This window comes from Callorhinchus milii, unplaced genomic scaffold, assembly GCF_018977255.1.
Source record: "Callorhinchus milii isolate IMCB2004 unplaced genomic scaffold, IMCB_Cmil_1.0 Scaffold3, whole genome shotgun sequence".
Taxonomy (NCBI): Eukaryota; Metazoa; Chordata; class Chondrichthyes; order Chimaeriformes; family Callorhinchidae; genus Callorhinchus; species Callorhinchus milii.
Genome location: NW_024704744.1, coordinates 50,505,225 through 50,524,168, shown reverse-complemented (window position 1 = coordinate 50,524,168; position 18,944 = coordinate 50,505,225). Strand labels below are relative to the sequence as shown.

Sequence of the window (18,944 nt, the reverse complement as noted above, 5' to 3'; positions counted from 1 at the left end):
GGTTTGTTCCCGAGTGGACACCTGCCACAGTCACTCAGCAGCAGTGGAGCTCCAGTTTGGCTCGAGTTCTACGGCTCTCAAAGACAAGAGTATCCACTAAAGCATCACGGGTGGCGCCAAGCCCTTCCAAAAGGGATGGCACTGAAACTGGAGACTGGTGGTATTTCTGGGATTGCACAGTGAATCTCAGCAGGAGGGCAAGCTAAGAAAACCAGAGCCGTTTTCATACTGCTCAAAATACTGTGCACTTTGAAGTAAATGAGTGGTCCCAAATACTCTTGATCTTACATTTATGTTTAAATTTCTACAGAATTTTGGACAACTCTTATATTTAGTGTCAACTGAATTTTCCAAATACAGAGGCCGATTTTCCAAATAAAGGCTTATTTAAGAATTTTCCAAAATTCTGCACATTATTACATTTTAAGATAATGCTTTTAAGAGTAAGATCATTAGAAATGTTGGTGATATGGTCTTCCGATTGACAAACGCCTGTGAGAAAATACAAGACTTGTTTCAGCACCACCCCTTTCTACTGGCCAGTGCTGATCCCTTCAGACAGCTCAACTTTTTCCACCTTCAAAACACTACACAAAAGTATTTGAAACAGAAACAAAGTACATTTGTATAGCTCCTTTCCTGTCATGTGAGCGTCCGAAGGCGCTGGAGAGTCAGCAATTTAGAAACAAAAAAAAGGAAACATTTCTTTGTCATTTTTAAATTTGAAAAAAATTGAGCTATTTGAAAAATTGAATATTTCCAAACACAAATTTAACATGTCTGCTAATAATAATGATACTCGCATTTGATGTAGCGCTTTTCACGTCAGGAGGATGGCTCAAAGCGCTTTTTCGGGATTTAATGTACAGCGCAGTAACTGGTATTTTGTAGGCGAACAAAGCTAATTTGCACACAGCAAGGTCCCACAAACCAATCAATCCATTAAACATTCTAATAATAATAATAGTTACAATTGCCATAAGCTGTAGGAATCTTTATTTGTCTTCCACAGGAGCTATATGGCCATCCAACCTCTACCCATAAAAAAATAAATCTTTACACGATCAGTTTGGATGAAGAAGACCTTTCACCTAATTGATTTCATTAGTCCAGAATATCCTCTCTACAGTTCTCCCACCACAGCATCAAGATGTTTTAAATGAGTTCAGTGTCCTGGCTTCAACAACCTTTCCAGGTAACTTGTTCCAGTCATTAATTATCATCTAGGTAAAGAAATATTTCCTGATGTCCGTCCTGAAATTACCCTTTACAAGACTAATTGTTTTACTGTCTCTGTGAATCTGAAATTACTTCCTCAATAGCATTTAAAATCTTGTATAAATCTATAAAAGTTCCATCCTTTCTAGATTGAAGAGCCCCAGCTTGTCTAACCAATGCTCATTCCTCTAACACTCATGATCATCCTCATTGCTCTCCTCTGCACTGCCTGGACAGTTCGCCTATGTCTCAGCTACTAGAACTGTACACAGCACTTTAGGTACAGTCTGATCAAATATAATAATAATCCTTAAATTTGATATATATCATGTCTTCAAGACGTCTCAAAGCACTTCAGAATATACTGTAAAGTGAATTGACTGTATATTGTGTGGGCAAAACGCGGCAGCCAATTGTGCACAGCACTGTCCCAAAAACATTCGTGGATTGGTGTGATCAATTTATTATATAGAGTATATATATGTATATCATAGAATCATAGAATTATACAGCAAAGAAGGAGGCCATTCAGCCCATCGTGTCTGGGCTGGCTCTTTGAAAACAGCTACCCAAATCAATCCCACTCCCCCGTTCTCTCCCCAATATAATATGTGTGTGTGTATATATATATATATATACACACACACACAAAAAAAACAGTTGCACTTATCCCCTGTAACAACATTTGACGAATTCTGAAAGGAATTAGCAAAAACCCAACTCACCACAGTGCTTTTTATTCATGTTTGCTGAGCTACCTGACTGACACATACTCAGATGTCTACCACCGGGTCTGATCCGACCAGGTCTGATCCGACCATGGTGGTAGATATCTCCCGCCAGAGTTGTAAGGAAATGTAATAAAAACGCTATTTACTGTGCAGAAGCAGGATTTTATTGTCCCGCCAATACACCCTCAATGGCCAGAAAAATGCTTTAAAATCTGATTATGGAAGAATTGCAAGAAATTGTCCATATTAACTATAATTAGACACTCTGTACTGTCGTCTGAAATGGTAGCACATTACAGCATATCCCTGGGTGTAGCAGATTTCACCGAACTATTTTCCAGTAATCAACTATCGCCTCGCAAGCGAGAGACCTGGGTTTGATTACCGGCAGTGTGAAACTGTGGGCAAGTTTCCGCATGCCTAATACTAATACCTCAAGAAAAAAAGTTAAATAAAAAAATAATAATTTGGTCACTCAATCCACGACTGTTTGTGGGACACTGCTGTGGGTAATTGGCAATTCACTTTATAGTATATTCTGTTATGATTGAAAGACACTGTCAGCAAAATATAAACTCACCCAAAACAAAACATCCACTGAAGTTCACAGCATCCAACAAAGTTACCCTCCAGTGGTTTGAAGGCTGCCATCTCACCTTAGGATCAGATGACATTTTTAAACCACTCATGCTTGGTTCTTAGTGTTTATAACATAGTTTGAGCTCCTCTATCAGATTACACCTTGGTAAGCACTCCCAGGTGTTAATTATTCTCTATTTTGTAATACTTTAATATTTATGGTTACAGGCAACAATCAAACTTGTCCTTAAAAAACGACTGCTCAAATTACACTTCATAAACTATAACAAGATGCTTTGACAACGGTATTGGATTATCTATTAATGTACAGTGGCCTAATGTTTCTCTTCAAACCCTCTACTATCTAGATCACTGAATGTTGAATTATAACAGTTTGAGTGAACAGATCATGGAAGTTAATATTTTGTTGTTGCATTTTAAACTGAGAGCTCTCCAGCCAAGTCAATGGATAACTGATCAAATTTGATCCTTGGTCTATGCTGGGTTAGCTGATCGCAGCCAGAGCTTGCAGTCTGTGGAGCTACAATTGGTATCAGTGAATTGAACCAGGGTGAAAAAGGTATTGGGAGTTGAGAGGTCCTACATCTGATCATCACCCAGTAACCCCTACTGGAAAGTGGATGTCAAGTCATCCTTATGTTTGGTATAACTTTTCACGTCAGGAGGATGTCCAAAGCGCTTCACAGGATATACTGTAAAGTGAAGTGACTGTGTTTTGTGGGCGAACATATCATAAATGAGTATTTAAGCAAGGTGCTGGAAAAGGCCAAGCAACTGTGGAACCAAACCCCAACAAGAGTTAATGCTGTCACGAAAGAACAGAAGTTCGAAAAAAATGATTAGTTAATCAATAGAGACTTCCAGACAGGTAGGTAATCCATCTGGTAAGTACTGTGAATTCATTCATAACTGAAGTTTTTTTTTACATAAACACACCAAAAAATTGGAGGGACCTCGCCGTCTATCAATTAAATACATTATGAACAACTTTAAAGGAGTGAGAAGACACTGCAGTTTGATTGAAAGAGCATCTCTTCAAGTTAAATATAATATACCTACTTGAAAGTATGGACATCTTCATGTCAATATCATTAAACTGCTGAAACACCTCATAGGTGAACACAAGTGTCACTTGTCCTTGAAGTGAAATGGAATTACAAAAGTAGAGTCACTGTAATGTTCCACAAAGTAGTCTGCATGGAACAATAAATAAAAGCATCATGTACAGTAAAAAGATAAAACCTCGGTCTTTCATTTGTCTGTGGAACTGTAATGGGTTTCTAGATTACATCATTTGCTATGAATCAGATAGCCAGGATAGGTTGTGTATTCTTGTCTTTTCGTGTTTTTTCATTTGCTGTGTTCTGCTCTTCAAGGACTGAAAGGAATTTAAGAGGAACCTGAGATTTAATCTTTTGACTTTTCTAAATGATTTACAAAGAAATGCAATTGATTTTTTTAAATAAACGCACTTCATTCTAATATATTCTGTAGACCTGGATTAGTGCTACCTCAAGGCATTCTGATTCCACTAGACATTGTGTGCCAAGACCTATGAATGACTGAATTCTAATCTCCAGACAGAGTCCACATGAAAATGAAATGCAACCCAGTCACCACACGTCCAACACTGATGTCATACACTGAAACCAGGCATTTCAAACAATGTATTGATTAGAATGACCTCATGCTTTTTGCATTCAGATGAAATTTCATCTTTCACTTAAAACTTCAGCAATCATGTCAGTTTTGAATTGTCCCATTGGTTGGCGTGCACTGGGAGAATTAGAAAGGTACTGTGCCACGGTCATTGACAAGTCAATACCTAGATTTCTCCCTCTCCTCCTCCATCAAACGAGAACTAATTTAATACACAAGAGTCATCCCAAAGGACAATTGATCGCTTTCCTCTCTTAGCTCCCAAATGGCATCATCCTCAACTCCATTACCGTAATGAAGAAAAATTAAATCAACCCCATTATTTATCTTATTTGTAGTCACATATATAAAAAGGACATCAGGCTCCCGGAGAAGGCAGACTTTGTACTTCCAGTCCTTCTGCCAAATCCACAAACCTGATAAGAAAAAGAATGAGGCTGAGAGGGCTTAACATTTCAGTGTGACACTTTATGAGAATTATAAATACAAAACCGGGGGAATGCTGCATTGTTGAAGTGACATCAGGGTGACAAATTGACACCCTTTTTACTTGAAGCCATGAAATAATGCACCTCCTCTTTTGTAGTTATGCGTAATTGCACGACTGCATGACAACAGTGAGCAGAGCACTAGGATGTGATTTTTCAGAGACTCCAAGGATGCTGATTCCTTGGAGTCAAGGAATTCTTTGACAACAATAAAACAAGAACTCGTCTGTCTGATCTTCAGGTGTATCTTAAAGATTCCAAGAAACTACTCAAACAGAGAAGGAAATTTATCCCTGATATCCCAGTTTACACACATATTCATCCACGTTACCCCTTTTGTTTTGAGGCTTTTTATCTCTCTGTAACTTCTCTATATTTATTATACACTGCATTGTTGTCACTGTTTACTTTGAAAAAGAATATTAAATGGTACGGGGTGGGATTAGATTAGGTGGTGAGAAACACCAGCCTTATCAACTTGATGGGTCAAATAAACTGCTTCCGGGCTGAAACATACTGTTGATTCGAACTCCACTCCCCCCAAAAGAAGAATGCTTTGCACCAAAGTCGCTACAGATAGACGTGATACACATGCACATATCCCACTCGATTGCCTTGGATCACACAGGGAGCTTTAGATTAAATCAGCGAGGCAGAAGGTTAGCAGAGCCCCAGTCTCATGAAAATACTGAAATATTTTGTTTGAAAAATTATGCATGTTCTGCAATTATGTGTTCCAACCTGTTCTGGCTGCAATTTTGAGGAGTATCCGATAATACTGAAAACAGAGATTATGATGAGCTAATTTGCAACAGATTTTTTTTGTGAGTCCCTAAGAAGCACTGGAACCATGTGAAATAACCCATATAAATGAGCTGACAAAACCAAGGTTTATGGTAGAGAAGTCAGAGTTTTTATCAATTCGGGCACTGTTGTGTTTGTGACTATTTTCGTGACCAGCCTGATATTTCTAATGTTCTTTAGACGATAAGTACGTAACAATGAAAATCATTGTTGTCCGCCCCTTGTTATCGGCTTTCAGTTGTAAAGTAACATAAAAAAACTATACTTTTTTTACACAAAAGTTATCGTACTGAACAGGAATAAGCTTTGGATTTTGCAGCTTCGCTTGGCTTTGAGGGTGGCACGCGTAAATTATGAAAGAAAATTATTGTTCAGTGTGTGGTCTCCAATTATTGTTCACTTTTTGTTATGTTAAGTGAAGTGAGATGGAGAGAAAGGTACAATACCTTACCGGCAGATTAAAGCTTGCACCTCACCCTTTCTCAAGACTTTCTGCATGAGACATGGATGAGTTTTGGCAGGTCTCTGATGAATTCCTCAAAGGATAATGAGATCTGGATGCTGCTCAACTCCAGGAAAGGGGTGGGGGGGATTTCTGCAGTTGAGGAAGTGTTATTACTCACTCCTTTCTGCCCAATCAATGAAGTAACATTCACAATAGAGATAAAAAGAAATGCTGCACATCAAACATTGAAAATGGGAAAAAGATTAGTGAACAACTGAAAAAGTAAAACTGAGCTAATGTTTTGGGTGTGACTCTTCTTCAGAAGTGGGAATGAAACTGTGCAAGGATGGGTGGGGTGGGAGGTAGAGCAGGAGTTTAAAGGTAGCAAAACATAAAACATTCAATCAATTAGTGATCACTTTGTTCATACTTAGATTGAAAACAAGGCATTTGTCACAGAGGTCACAAATAGCCACGTTCATCACGTGCAGCAACCGAAGGTATGAGAATGTGGAATTTTCAGGTCAAACTGTTTTTAGCTCTGGGACGCTTCCCTACGTGAGGTGAGGGGCACTATATAAATAACTGGTGTGAGCTCTGGGACGCTACCCTACGTGAGGTGAGGGGCACTATATAAATGCAAGTTGTTGTTAAAGCAGAATCCTTGATTCTTTTTAAAAATAGAAATGATGGATGCTTGAAAAAGAATATTAAATGGTACGGGGTGGGATTAGATTAGGTGGTGAGAAACACCAGCCTTATCAACTTGATGGGCCGAATAAACTGCTTCTGGGCTGAAACATACCGCTGATTCTAACTTCACTCCCCCCAAAAGGAGAATGCTTTGCACCAAAGTCGCGACAGATAGATGTGACACACATCCAGCTACCTGCAGGAGTCACTATTTTGACTGCATTTTCAAAACCATCGCAACACAAGATTGCAATTTTCATTTTATTGACAATTTCCTTGAATATGAATAGATCCTATTCAAAGTTTAGCTCACAGGAGAACAGTAAAAGCACACACACATGATTCAATTGCTAGTGACTTCTACCAGAGATTTAGGCTGTGCTGATTTCTCTTTCGCTCTTAAAGCAAGCTCTGACCCTAATGGTGTGAGGGAGAAATACTTATTTCCAAACAAGGATGAAATTACACATTCACCAGCTTCTCTGTTGATTTAGGTCAATCTCAATTTCCCTTTTGCCTCATGAGGTAGCTCCTTCCTCCCTCCCAGGCAGTTCTTGCAAACATCATCATCACTTGGATTCACTATGCAAACAAGTCAAATTGTCTTATAAAACATTGCGGGTATTGTTGCAAAAATAAACAATTTTTTAAAACATAAAAAAAACTTAATTCAATCTGATTGGTTTTCTAAAAGGAAGAGCAATTTACTGAACAATCTATCAAGTCTGTTATATAATTGAGCTATCATGGTTGAACACATGTTCTCTTGCCCCCTAAGGTGCTGTGCCTCTGCCTTACAAGGTTAAACTAAATTTGACTAGATCTTCAGCTCTAGAGAGCAGGGTACGCAGTACCAAAGACTGAAACCAACTTTAAATGGAGGCGATAGGTCTACAGATCACTTTTATAAACCTCTCTTTCGCACTAAACAGTAATTTACGGAACAATTCAACCTCTCCAGGCAGTAACCATACCAGGGAGTGAGACACTGGCAGCAGGGAAGGCTCCTTCATGCTTATCAGCAGCAAAACCAACAGACAAAAGCAGGTCAGACACCAAGGAATCGGGTAGTGAGGGTTTAAGGAAACTAAGTTTGACATAAAAACTATAAGCAACGTTGACCAACCACAGGATACAATAGTACGAGCAACATCCCAATTTAATGGGTCATCGGTACAGTGCTGGACATTTATAAATCATCCATTCCATGGGAATTACATCATTGCCAGGTGGCAGGGCCACACTCAGTGCATCTACTGCACTCTCAATGAAAGAATAATCATAACTGAATATTTAAGGAGCAGTTGATTCAAGGTAGGAATGCAGGCTGACTGTGAGGCAGGTTTTACTCAGGTGCCTCAGGGTTCGTATCTCTCAATTACAAGCACATATGGGAACCACTTACTAAACTGACTAACTAGGGAGAACGCCGATTCCCTAGGGATACTAACTCTTAATTACAAGTACTGTAGCCACTGGAAGCTACAGGGAATTATATTTTTTCTACCTAGTCAGTTGTCAATCAGTTACACTTGCACACTCTAATAAGGACGCCTCCAATGTCATTGTTAAGAATGATGCTGTACTGGAAGTACAGTAGTGTATGAAAGCCGCACTAATTGGGACCGGCCCCATTATGGATATGAAAATAGTGTGTATATCAGGTCATTGTACAAAAACCTATATGCAGCACAAACCATAAACCTTTTAATTGATTCCTCTGCACGGTACCAGCCTCTAAATCTCTCATTCTGACAGCCTCTCTGTTTAACTTTCATTTACTGTCTTGCACTCCTTTACTCTTAACTCTGTACTGTAACTGAATCTGAACAAACAAACCACTACTCAATATACAATCACATCTTTGGTTGCAATGTGCCAACACAATACATTTTCTTGATTGAATATGACATAAATCAAGAAATATTCAATCAAGAAAAAACTGAAAACAGACTACCAATCGAACTTGGCTTTACGTAGACACATGCAAATGCTTGGGAGGGGCACTTTTTGACAGCCCTGCAGGCCACAGATTAGCCAACCCCGGTCTAGATTTACACTCTAATGAAGAACTAGGGGCGCATTCCATTGGCGGAGGTACCATTCTTTGGATTAGACATTAAACTGAAGTCCCTTCTTGACTTTTCAGGTGGATGTTCAAGATCCCATGGCACTATTCGAAAAGAGAAGGGAGTTTCCCCCAGTGTCATAGTTAACAATCCCCAAATAAAATTGGTCATTCACTTCATGGCCATTTATGGAACATTGCTATATGCAAATTGGCAACCATGTTTGCCTCCAAAATGCAGACTACACTTCCTGTAGCTCAATGGTCAGAGCACTCGCCTCGCAAGCGAGAGATCTGGGTTCGATTCTTGGGCAGGACGAAATGTTGGGCAAGTTTCATTCACACTCCACACGCCTCCGTTTACCTAGCAATAAGTAGGAACGCGATTGTTAGTTGATTGGTGGATCGCTTTTCCAGAGGTAATCCTGAAAAAAAAATTGGTCACTTCAGTCCATCACTGTTTCTCGGACACTGCTGTGCTTAATTGGCTGCCATGTTTCGCCCCCAAGGCGCTATATCAAGTGAAAGGATTATTACTATAATTACACTTCATAGTAAGTCATGCGGAACAGTTTGAGATTTCCTCCCAACGAAAAAGGCACTATATCAAATACAAAGAATATTATTACTTAAATCAAAATCACAGCTCTGGTGTGGTTGACAAAAAGAAACTATGTCTGGTACGTTTCTTTTCCTAGCACGTACTGTACCGCATATTGCTTGATCAACACTATTATTCCCACCCTCTTCCTCGCAATAGTAACTAGAATTGGCTGATCATCACTCTTTAGAGATGGGGTGGTTGATTTTGTTTTGGCAAACAGAGTACCTTCAACCAGATGCAAATTCAGGTCAAGGGACAGCACAGATTGATGCAACAACAACAAAATTACATTTGTAAAGTGCCTTTCACATCGGGAAGACGTCCCAAGGCGCTGAACAGTCAGGCATGCAGAGTGAAGCTCACTCTCTTCTGCCCCAACAATGTGCTTAGGTCGGAACTTTCAGCAGAACACCTCCCCCAACTGCACCAATGTGTTATTTTTCTATTTTCCACACCTGTGGCCCAACTCTGCAAGATTGCTAATTTAGTGCTAAATTAAGAGCAGTTTTGCACTGTGATCTGCTGTACTGGGAATTGGGTTGAGAACACTCAAACACATTATATATTGGATCCTTACAACTAACATCTTTACCCCATCAGTTTGGGTTCATATGAACCTTCAGTCCAGCAGTGAAAGGCCTGTGTGCTAACCCACAGCGTTGCCTGGTCCGCGGTAAACATGTACAGATGGTTACTAATCCCCTAATATCAGTCAATGGGATTTGAGCTCTCACTAAAATGATAGATAGCTTTCCTCCTACAAAATGGTATAATAAGATTTGGTTTGCTGAAATACAGGCTCAGTTTATATAATTGACCCCGAAAATCTGTTTCGTGGCTTTGAACATTTTACACGCTAACTTTAAATAATTTCTGCAACTCCTTTTCCCTGGATGAGTGTAAACTTCCTAAACTGAACGTGGACAAGACGGAAGCCATACTCTTTGGCTCCCGTCAACGTCTTCACTCCTGCGGATCTAAACTTCTAAACCTCCCTGGGCTCTCCCTCAGATTCACTGAACTAGTGTGTAATCTAAGTGTCCGGTTCGACCCTCAGTTGTCCTTCCACTCCCATATCTGGTCCCTGACCAGGACCACCTTCCTCTACCTCCGCAACATTGCCCGCCTCCAATTGTACCTTACTCCAAATGCAGCCAAAACCCTTGTGCATGTGTTTGTCACCTCCCGCCTGGATTACTCAAACTTACGCCTCGCCAGTCTCCCCAGCTCCACTATTCAAAAGATCCAGCTCATTCAGAACTCTGCCGCCCACATACTGACCCGGACCAAACTCCGTACCCACATCTCACCAGTCTGACCAGGCTCCACTGGCTCCCCCTCACCAAACGGATCGACTTCAAGATCCTCACACTCGTGTTCAAATCCCTTCACTCTCTGGCACCTCCCTACCTCTCCGACCTCCTCACTCCCCAATCCACCACTGGGTACCTCCATTCAACTGACACCGGCCTCCTGCTCACCCCTCGCACCCTCCCCTCCACCATTGGTGGCCCCACTTTAAGCCAATACGCCCCAAAATTTCAGAATACTCTTCCTCAATCCCTCTGCCTTGCCCCCTCTCTCCCCTTTTTCAATTGCCGCCTTAAAACCTTCCCTTTCGACTGTGCTTACGGCCACCACCACCACCTCCCCAGCTTGGAGTCAGGCTCCACCATTGTTAAACGCTCTGAGGGCGTTATATAAGTGCAAATTGTTGTTGTTCCCGATACGTTTTCAGAACTCAGGGTGATAAACACCCAACTGACTGTTAGTCTGTTAGTCTGTATATCTAGGAGCTTTCATACATCAAAGGTGTCATAAACAAATACTTAAGGGCTCTGACTTTCTTTCCCAATGTACACATCTCTGTGTCAGGCCTGTCTCGGTACATTTATCATTCACCATTACCAATGTTGCTCGGCTGAAAAATAAATGTCTTAACTCTGACCATGTCAAGCTACAATAATATTTTTTTTCAAATTACAAAGCCAAGTGTCTCATATAAACAGATACAAGGCGGTAATTCTATGTTTTACATTAAATGCCACCGAAGTCAGTTAGATTAAACATACAATATTGTTATTAACCCATAAACTGCCAGCATCTCTGGGAATGCCATTAACAATTTCAGCTTGCACATTCTGAAGCTAAACACCCTAATTTTACATTAATAGTGCTTCTCCAACTAATAAAGTCAAGATTAACTTTAATACTGTAATAATCATGTGCTAGTATATTAAATTTTAAGTTTTAATTAAACATGTTTTGCAAGCTTTATTTCGGCTCTTTGCTTTTTTTCCTTTCCATTTATCTTTAATTTCATTTTATGCTATTTATTACTTAATGAAGCTTTTCCTGTGTTTACTCTGAGTTTACTTCATTTATTTTGGTGAAATAAGTTTCTTACTAGGTCCTTCATCCTCATGCCAGGTACTGGTCTGCACTTATGTCACTTTATATCAGTTCCTGACTGGCTCAAGATCAGCTCTGAAGGCCAATCTTTAGGCTAATCAGGAGACTTAACACTCTCACTCATCGGATCATGAGAGCAATTGGGTCAAACGTTAATGTGAAAATCAACGCCCCAGATAATACAGCCAGTCAGTCAGTGGTCCAGAGACCCAAACACTACTGGAAAGGTCAAGTCTACCACAATAACAATAATCTTTGCATTTGATATAGCGTCTTATCATGTCTTCGAGACATCTTAAAGTGCTTTACAGGATATACTGTAAAGTGTATTTGCGTGGGTTGTGAAACATGGCAGCAAATGTAATAACTATGATTAACCATATTCTTTTGTTTTATGTTAAGCCCAAAATTTCACAAACACAACATCATTGTCACTATCCTGATCTGGGTACTGTACACCTACATAACGAGGGGCTCCAGCAAGCAGAAGCGTCACACTCGAAACTGCTCAAGCAGTCTAATCGCTGTCTGGTTATTGTAAAAAAAAGACTGCTTCGTAAATAAATTAGTTGTTTTTTTATTTATTACAGTATCATTTAAGTACCTTAAATGTTTAAGGTTTTAAACAGGACAAACAGCACTTGTGGAGTTGAGCTATACACTTACCAGAAGTGTGCTGTACAGTGTTAACTTAGAGTCTATTGATAAAAATGTACGCAACAACTTTAAAAGGCATTAAACAGGGCTGCTCTGGATGCACAGTGCAGCCTGACTTTCATGCCAAAACAAATTGCCAGATGAGCAAACATTATAATCCCCGTCTCTCCCTCTCTACACCAAAAAAGTGTCAAAAATAATAATAGAGCAAGCCCCTGTTAAAACCAACTCCCACTTGCCCATTTTAAATCTCTGACTCTGAGTGAAACCAGTTTTATTTTAGATTTTTGCCTGCATAGCACAATGAGAAGTTTAACCGTCTTTTTGTTTTAATCCCGCAGTACTCTGCCCTACGGTCTGATGCACTGGCAGAAAACCACGTAAAATGCAGCAGACTAAACTGTAACAGAGTAAAGGTAAACTTTAACAAGACAAAAAAGAGACAGAAAGATATCTGTAAACAATTACAGTACATAGTACATTCAGGCTGACGTGGTCAAGTTATAATTGTGGATGAAAAGGGAAGAAAGGCAAAAAAATTATTTTATGTGAATTCGATGTCCATTTCTGTTAAATTATTTCAAATAAAGCTCCTTATGTAACTATTGAGTTATATCATGAACAAAATCCTGCTTCTTACTTTTGGGTGAATTTTCCACTGAGCAGATAATTATGGAGTCCTATAGCTCAGTGTTAGAGCACTCGCCTCATAAGCGAGAGATCTGGGTTCGATCCCCGGCAGGGCGAAATGTTGGGCAAGTTTCCTTACTCTGCACACCTCTGCTTACCTAGCAGGAAGTAGAAACCCAGTTGTTAGTTGATTGGCGGATTGCTTCTCCAGGGCTAATAATCCATTCAAAAAAGTAATAAATTGGTCACTTCAATCCACGAATGTTTGTAGGACACTGCTGTGTACAATTGGCTGCCGTGTTTCGATCACAAAAATGTAGTCAATTCACTTTACAGTATATTCTGTGAAGCGCTTTGAGACGTCTTGAAGATGTGATAAAGTGCTATAACAAATGCAATGATTATTATTATAATACCCTCACTGATTGGTACAAGCAATTCGGATACACATGGTGGGGGGGTGGAGGGGGGGTAGAGAGGAGGAAAGAGGTGGAAATAAATAAATCAGGGAAATAAAAGATATGCATATTTAGAACCAACAGAAAGAAATAGATAGTATAGATAAGGAGTTCACCATTCAGAGTTTTAAATTGATAAGAAAATAATTTATAGAAAAACAATTTGATATAGCTCCTTATCACGGCATTGAGATATCTCAGAGAACTTCACATGATATAGCAGTAATTTATTGGTAGGATGATTTTACATGATGTAATTTTGCAGAAGTTTATATTCAATTTTATATTCCAGAACAGCAGGAAACTACATACCAATGAAGAAGTGTACGAAACCAAATTATGGACCCATTAAGTAGAAACACAGTATAAAAGTATACAAATCGACAGGTTTACCTTACACCGTCCACACTGAAACAAATACAATAGTTTCTACCTTTGCAACCATCATGAACTCAACACACAAAACAAACAAACATTCTCACATAAACTCTTGAGTCTTCCACACAGAAAATGAAACACAGAAAACCTGAAATTGTGCCCAGTCTTAGCCTGTAAGACCATTTTGCCTGAAAATTTAAGATCACGTGGAACGGCGGAAAATTCTTGCAATCGGTTTTCTGCAATTTTTAAAAATCACCAGCTTCCAAATGAATCCTGAATTTCCTACGATCTTAAGAGAAAATGATCTCTAGGCTGACTTGGTGAAATTTCAGGCCTCACAAACTCTTCTATAACCTCTCCCTATTTAAGATGCAACTCAGACTTGTTCATTTAGTATCTGATATAATCCACACTGCATTTCCTGAACTGATATTTTTTATATATAAGAAAGCATATTTCTGTTTACAAGGAAACAAGCATAAGGCTGCTAAACACATTTGTACCTCAGCTCTAAATGTGTGGTTCCTTTCAGAGATCACACCGAGGATCTTCCTAGTGAACTAACCAGAGTCAGTGACTGCGCTCTTATACTGTTGTTTAAAAACAGAAGTACCACAGGAACCCAATGTTTACACACACACATAACAAGTTTCCTGAAGACAGTTACTGCTGCTCAGCAGCCAGCACGCTGTAATCTGCTGCCTCATAGTATACTTAGGTCACTAACCCTGACCTACTTTCACCACACAACACTTCATTACACTTACTCGTTTCTATACGCACTATACAATAGACCCTCTGTTGCCGAAGATCGTTTCAACACACAAGCTCTGTTGAACGTTATTTGCCTTCAGAAACAAAACATTAAAAGTTAAAAACAACAACCCCTCGAATCCTATTGGCTTAGTGAAGTGCAACATTCAGCAACGATAGCAAGGTGCAAGATTGGAGATGGCCACAACTGTCTCCACTTGTATGTATGTATGTATGAGGAATGGGGGAAAGGTGTCAGTCAAAATAGACTCCCAACTGAATGTAATTTCTTAAATAATGTGATATTTTGGGGTTATTGATTATTTTGCAAATGTGTCCACAATTACATTTGGAGGCAATTGCGTTATAAATCCCAAATGTTTATTATTATTTATAATTTACAATTATACTTTTGTGTAAGGAGTGCATGTTGATCAAACTCCTCTTTTCACACAATTACCTCAACTTTTCCCTAACAAGTAGCTTTTCAAAGTAAGCAAAGTCTAAATTCCTAATATCTACACTAAGGCCATTATCTGAAAATCTAAGGTTGTACAAAACTCTTAACTCCATTCACTCATTTGGAAGGTGTTTATCTGACATTCTTTATAAATTAAGAATGAATTTGAGAATATGTTTGTTTTTAAATTCTCCGCTGCCTTAAATTTAAGGCAATTGTCTTAAAGGTACAAATGTCAGGCATCAGGTTTGCGATTCTCATCTTGTTCGCCCTTCCTTACTCCCCATCTAAAAGCAGATTGCGTAAAAAAGAAATGCATCATTAAAGATCCTACTTGCAAAGTAGTTTTGTGATTATGGTAAAGCTGTGGATTTCCCAATTCCCTAATTAGAGAGATGATGCCTCTTCCTTGTTAACAAGTAGTGTGAACATGCGATATGAATTCTGTTTCACTCAGAATTCATTGTTGCGGCCAACATGTATGTTAAATCTGCATAGATTCAGTAAACAAATTATCCCTACACACACTTATATCTGCTGCTGAATAAAAAAAAGCAGATGTATGTATGTGCCTCTCTCATGACATCGTTTTTTAAAACTTATTTCAGGTTTTCATTTTCAGCATGACATGAGAAAACAACCTTAATTGGTGCAAATGTAGCACTTCAACTTCTGCCTGACTCAAATCACCTAATTGGGCACAGACCATGAAGTTGTAAGTTTCTTTATGGTTCAGTATCACAATGTGAATGGGTGTATTTATATTTAAGTCACCTGCTGATCAACAATTATTTTCTTGACAATGAAAATCAATTTGTGTAGAATTTGCCGTTATGTTTTTCTCCTACTGAGAATCATCAAAGCAGTTAAAACAGGCTGCATACAAAGCCAATGTGCAAGGCAGCAAGTCTCACACAACTTTTGGCTGTCAGGACTCTTGACAGTGAGTTAAATTTGGCTGCTAGGATTTCTTAGCTAGAGTTCATAGTGGAGACATGTGGGGAAGTTTTATTTGAGTTGTTGAATAAACATCACAGCATTTTAATGGTTTGGACCCAGGCCGGAACGTGTGCAAATTGAAGGTTTCTGAAAGTGGGATTTACAGTCAAAAGTGTTCATTCTAAACTGAAAGCAACTGGTTCACCTCCTCCCTATAATTATGAGCATAAACCATAAAGTGCAGAGTCCCATCTTCCACCCATACACAAATAAGCAAACCGCAATACCCCGTAGGCTGCATGGCTTTGGCTGCCACCCTAGCCAACATGCAATTGGCTGCCGCGTTCGCCCACAAATATACATTCAATTCACTTTACAGTGTGTTCTGTGAAGCGCTTTGGAATGTCCTCCCGACGTGAAGAGCGCTATATCAAATGCAAGGATTATTATTATTATTATTATTATTCTGTGAAGCGCTTTGAGACATCTCAAAGTTGTGATATAGCTCTATATCAAATGCTAGGATTATTATTCACTAGATATAATGTTTAAGCACAATTTAATGGACCCCACTTGAAAGGATTTTTTTTCCCCCAAAAAGGGCAAATAATAAATATTCTGTCTTAATTAATAATAATAAATAAATAATGAAAACACAGAGCTCAAATTTTCAGCATGTTATATTATCACCGGTGATACTTATCACATTTGGCAAAAACTTTGCTTATAAGCAGTCAAAGACAGTAAGTCATCAGCTGGGGTGGGGGGGGGGGGGGTGGGGGGGGAGGGGGTGGGAGGAGTTGTTCGTGCCTAAGGCCAGCGATCGTAACTTTTGGTTGCATTCTTGGGTGACATGATAATTATCACTGATGATATCGTCAAATTTTGATCCCAGATATAAACTACTCCATACCATTAGAACTCTATGTGCATATTTTATTACGCTTGGCAACCTCAATTACTGTCTTAGAAGAATCGTTTATTCTTCCACAATACTGGAGACAACAAAATAAGACTTTGAAAGAAAACAAAAATGTACAGTGCAGACCAGGCCTGTAAAAGATCAGGCCACACTCTAAATTATTTCCGGAATGTCCTGAGGCTAACGAGTGTCCCACCAAACGGGATCAGTGAGTGAAAGTGGAACAGACATTGGCTTTGGAGCCAGTGGACTCATGGTCACGTTCACAGCTAACTGACAGCTGCAATGTTTTAGTGCTTTGCCACAAACATTACAATGGCTTTTCTTTGTAAATCCCGCGCAGTCTGGAATTAGCGGCGAGCAGACACGACGCTGCCAATCATCAAAGAGGTCTTTCAGAAATTCCCAGTTAACATTCTCCCCGAGAATGTGCTGTCCAGACAGGGAAAGGCTTGTCTTTATGGCTGAATCACATGTGATGCCTTACAGGGATTTTGCGAGCTTCGCACAATCAAAAAGATAATAATAATCCTTGCATTTGATATAGCGCTTTTCACGTCGGGAGGACGTCCCAAAGCGCTTCACAGAACACACTGTAAAGTGAATTGACTGTATATTCGTGGGCGAACGCGGCAGCCAATTGCGCACAGCAATGTCCCACAAACAGTCGTGGATTGAAAATGACCAATTTATTATTGTTTTTTTTTGGTTTTTTGGAGGGATTATTATTAGGCGTGTGGAGTAAGGAAACTTTCCCAAGGTTTCGCCCTGCCTGGAATTGAACTCAGGTCTCCCGCTTGCAAAGCGAGTGCTCTCGCCACTGAGCTACAGGACTCCAGAACATGTACTGTTTAATTTGTACCATCCCTCCCCATTATGATTTTTTCTCCCTTAAAACAAAACAACATAATTATATCATACGGGACACTTGTGCACAGGTTTGCTGCAGTTCTGTTCTGAATCAGGAGCATACACTTGCTACTGCACCAATTGTGTAAAGTCTGGAAGCATTCACAGACATTGCTGTGAACGTAAACAATGGGTTATAATTTGCAATATTCCCAAAATGAAGCATCAATTGCAACCTCTGAAAAATGTCAAGGTGTAAAAAAGGCCAGAAAGCACAAAACTCCAGTGAGGTGAGTAGCAGTGCATCAGTAAATCCACAATTTACCAGACAAAAAGGGTGATCGAACGATGGGTCAGGCAGGAGACAGGGAGGGTGGGGGGGAAGCAGTGGGAGCATAAGAACATAAGAAATGCTAGTCAAAAAAAGACTAAGATCCATCTAATTCACCTTCTACCTTCCTGGCCGTCGCATGCACATGTGTCTCGAACTACCTATGTCTCGAACTACCTGCAATATTTTTAATATGTGCTAAAAATAACAGTGGGAGCCGGGATATGGGATGGAGGTAAATAAAGGGGACTTGGGATTAGAGCAATTAGTTCTAATTGATAAGACAGTTAAGGCTTGATGGGTCAAAAAAACTCCACTTTTGCTGTAATTTCTATGATTCCAGTAGTGGATCTTATCAAATTTTGCTGCATAGGATATGTAACATGTGACTGTATTGCTGATTGATGGAAGAGTCTTTTCCAACGTTACATTCCTTCATTCAGAAAGGGAAGGGAGTTTCTCCCAGAGACCTAATCAACAATCCTCCAAATAAAATTGGTCATTCACTTCATCGCTGTTTATGTAACATTGCCATGTGCAAATTAGCTGCTGCGTTCGCATACAAATTCCATTCTCACTAAACTTTACAGTGTACGCTATGAAGCTGTGGAGTCCTGTTGTTAGTAGATTAGCGGATCGCTTTTCTGGGGGTAATAATTCCTTCAAAAACAATAAAAATAATAATAAATTGGTCACTCAATCCATGACTGTTTGGTGGACACTGGTGTGCGAAATTGGCTGCCGGGCTTCACCCACAAAAATATAGTCAGTTTATTTTACAGTATATTTGTGAAGCGCTTTGAGACATCTCAAAGATGTGATAAGGCGCTATATCAAATGCA

General features: G+C 39.5%; 1 protein-coding gene and 1 non-coding gene across 2 annotated transcripts in view; one reads left to right on the top strand and one right to left on the bottom strand.

Moving 5' to 3' along the window:
* bach2b (BTB and CNC homology 1, basic leucine zipper transcription factor 2b) overlaps positions 1-18,944 on the bottom strand; it is a 181,328-nt gene that overhangs the window by 89,633 nt on the left and 72,751 nt on the right. The window lies entirely within an intron of this gene.
* trnam-cau lies at positions 13,056-13,126 on the top strand. The gene has a single exon. It is a non-coding gene; the product is annotated as a tRNA-Met (tRNA).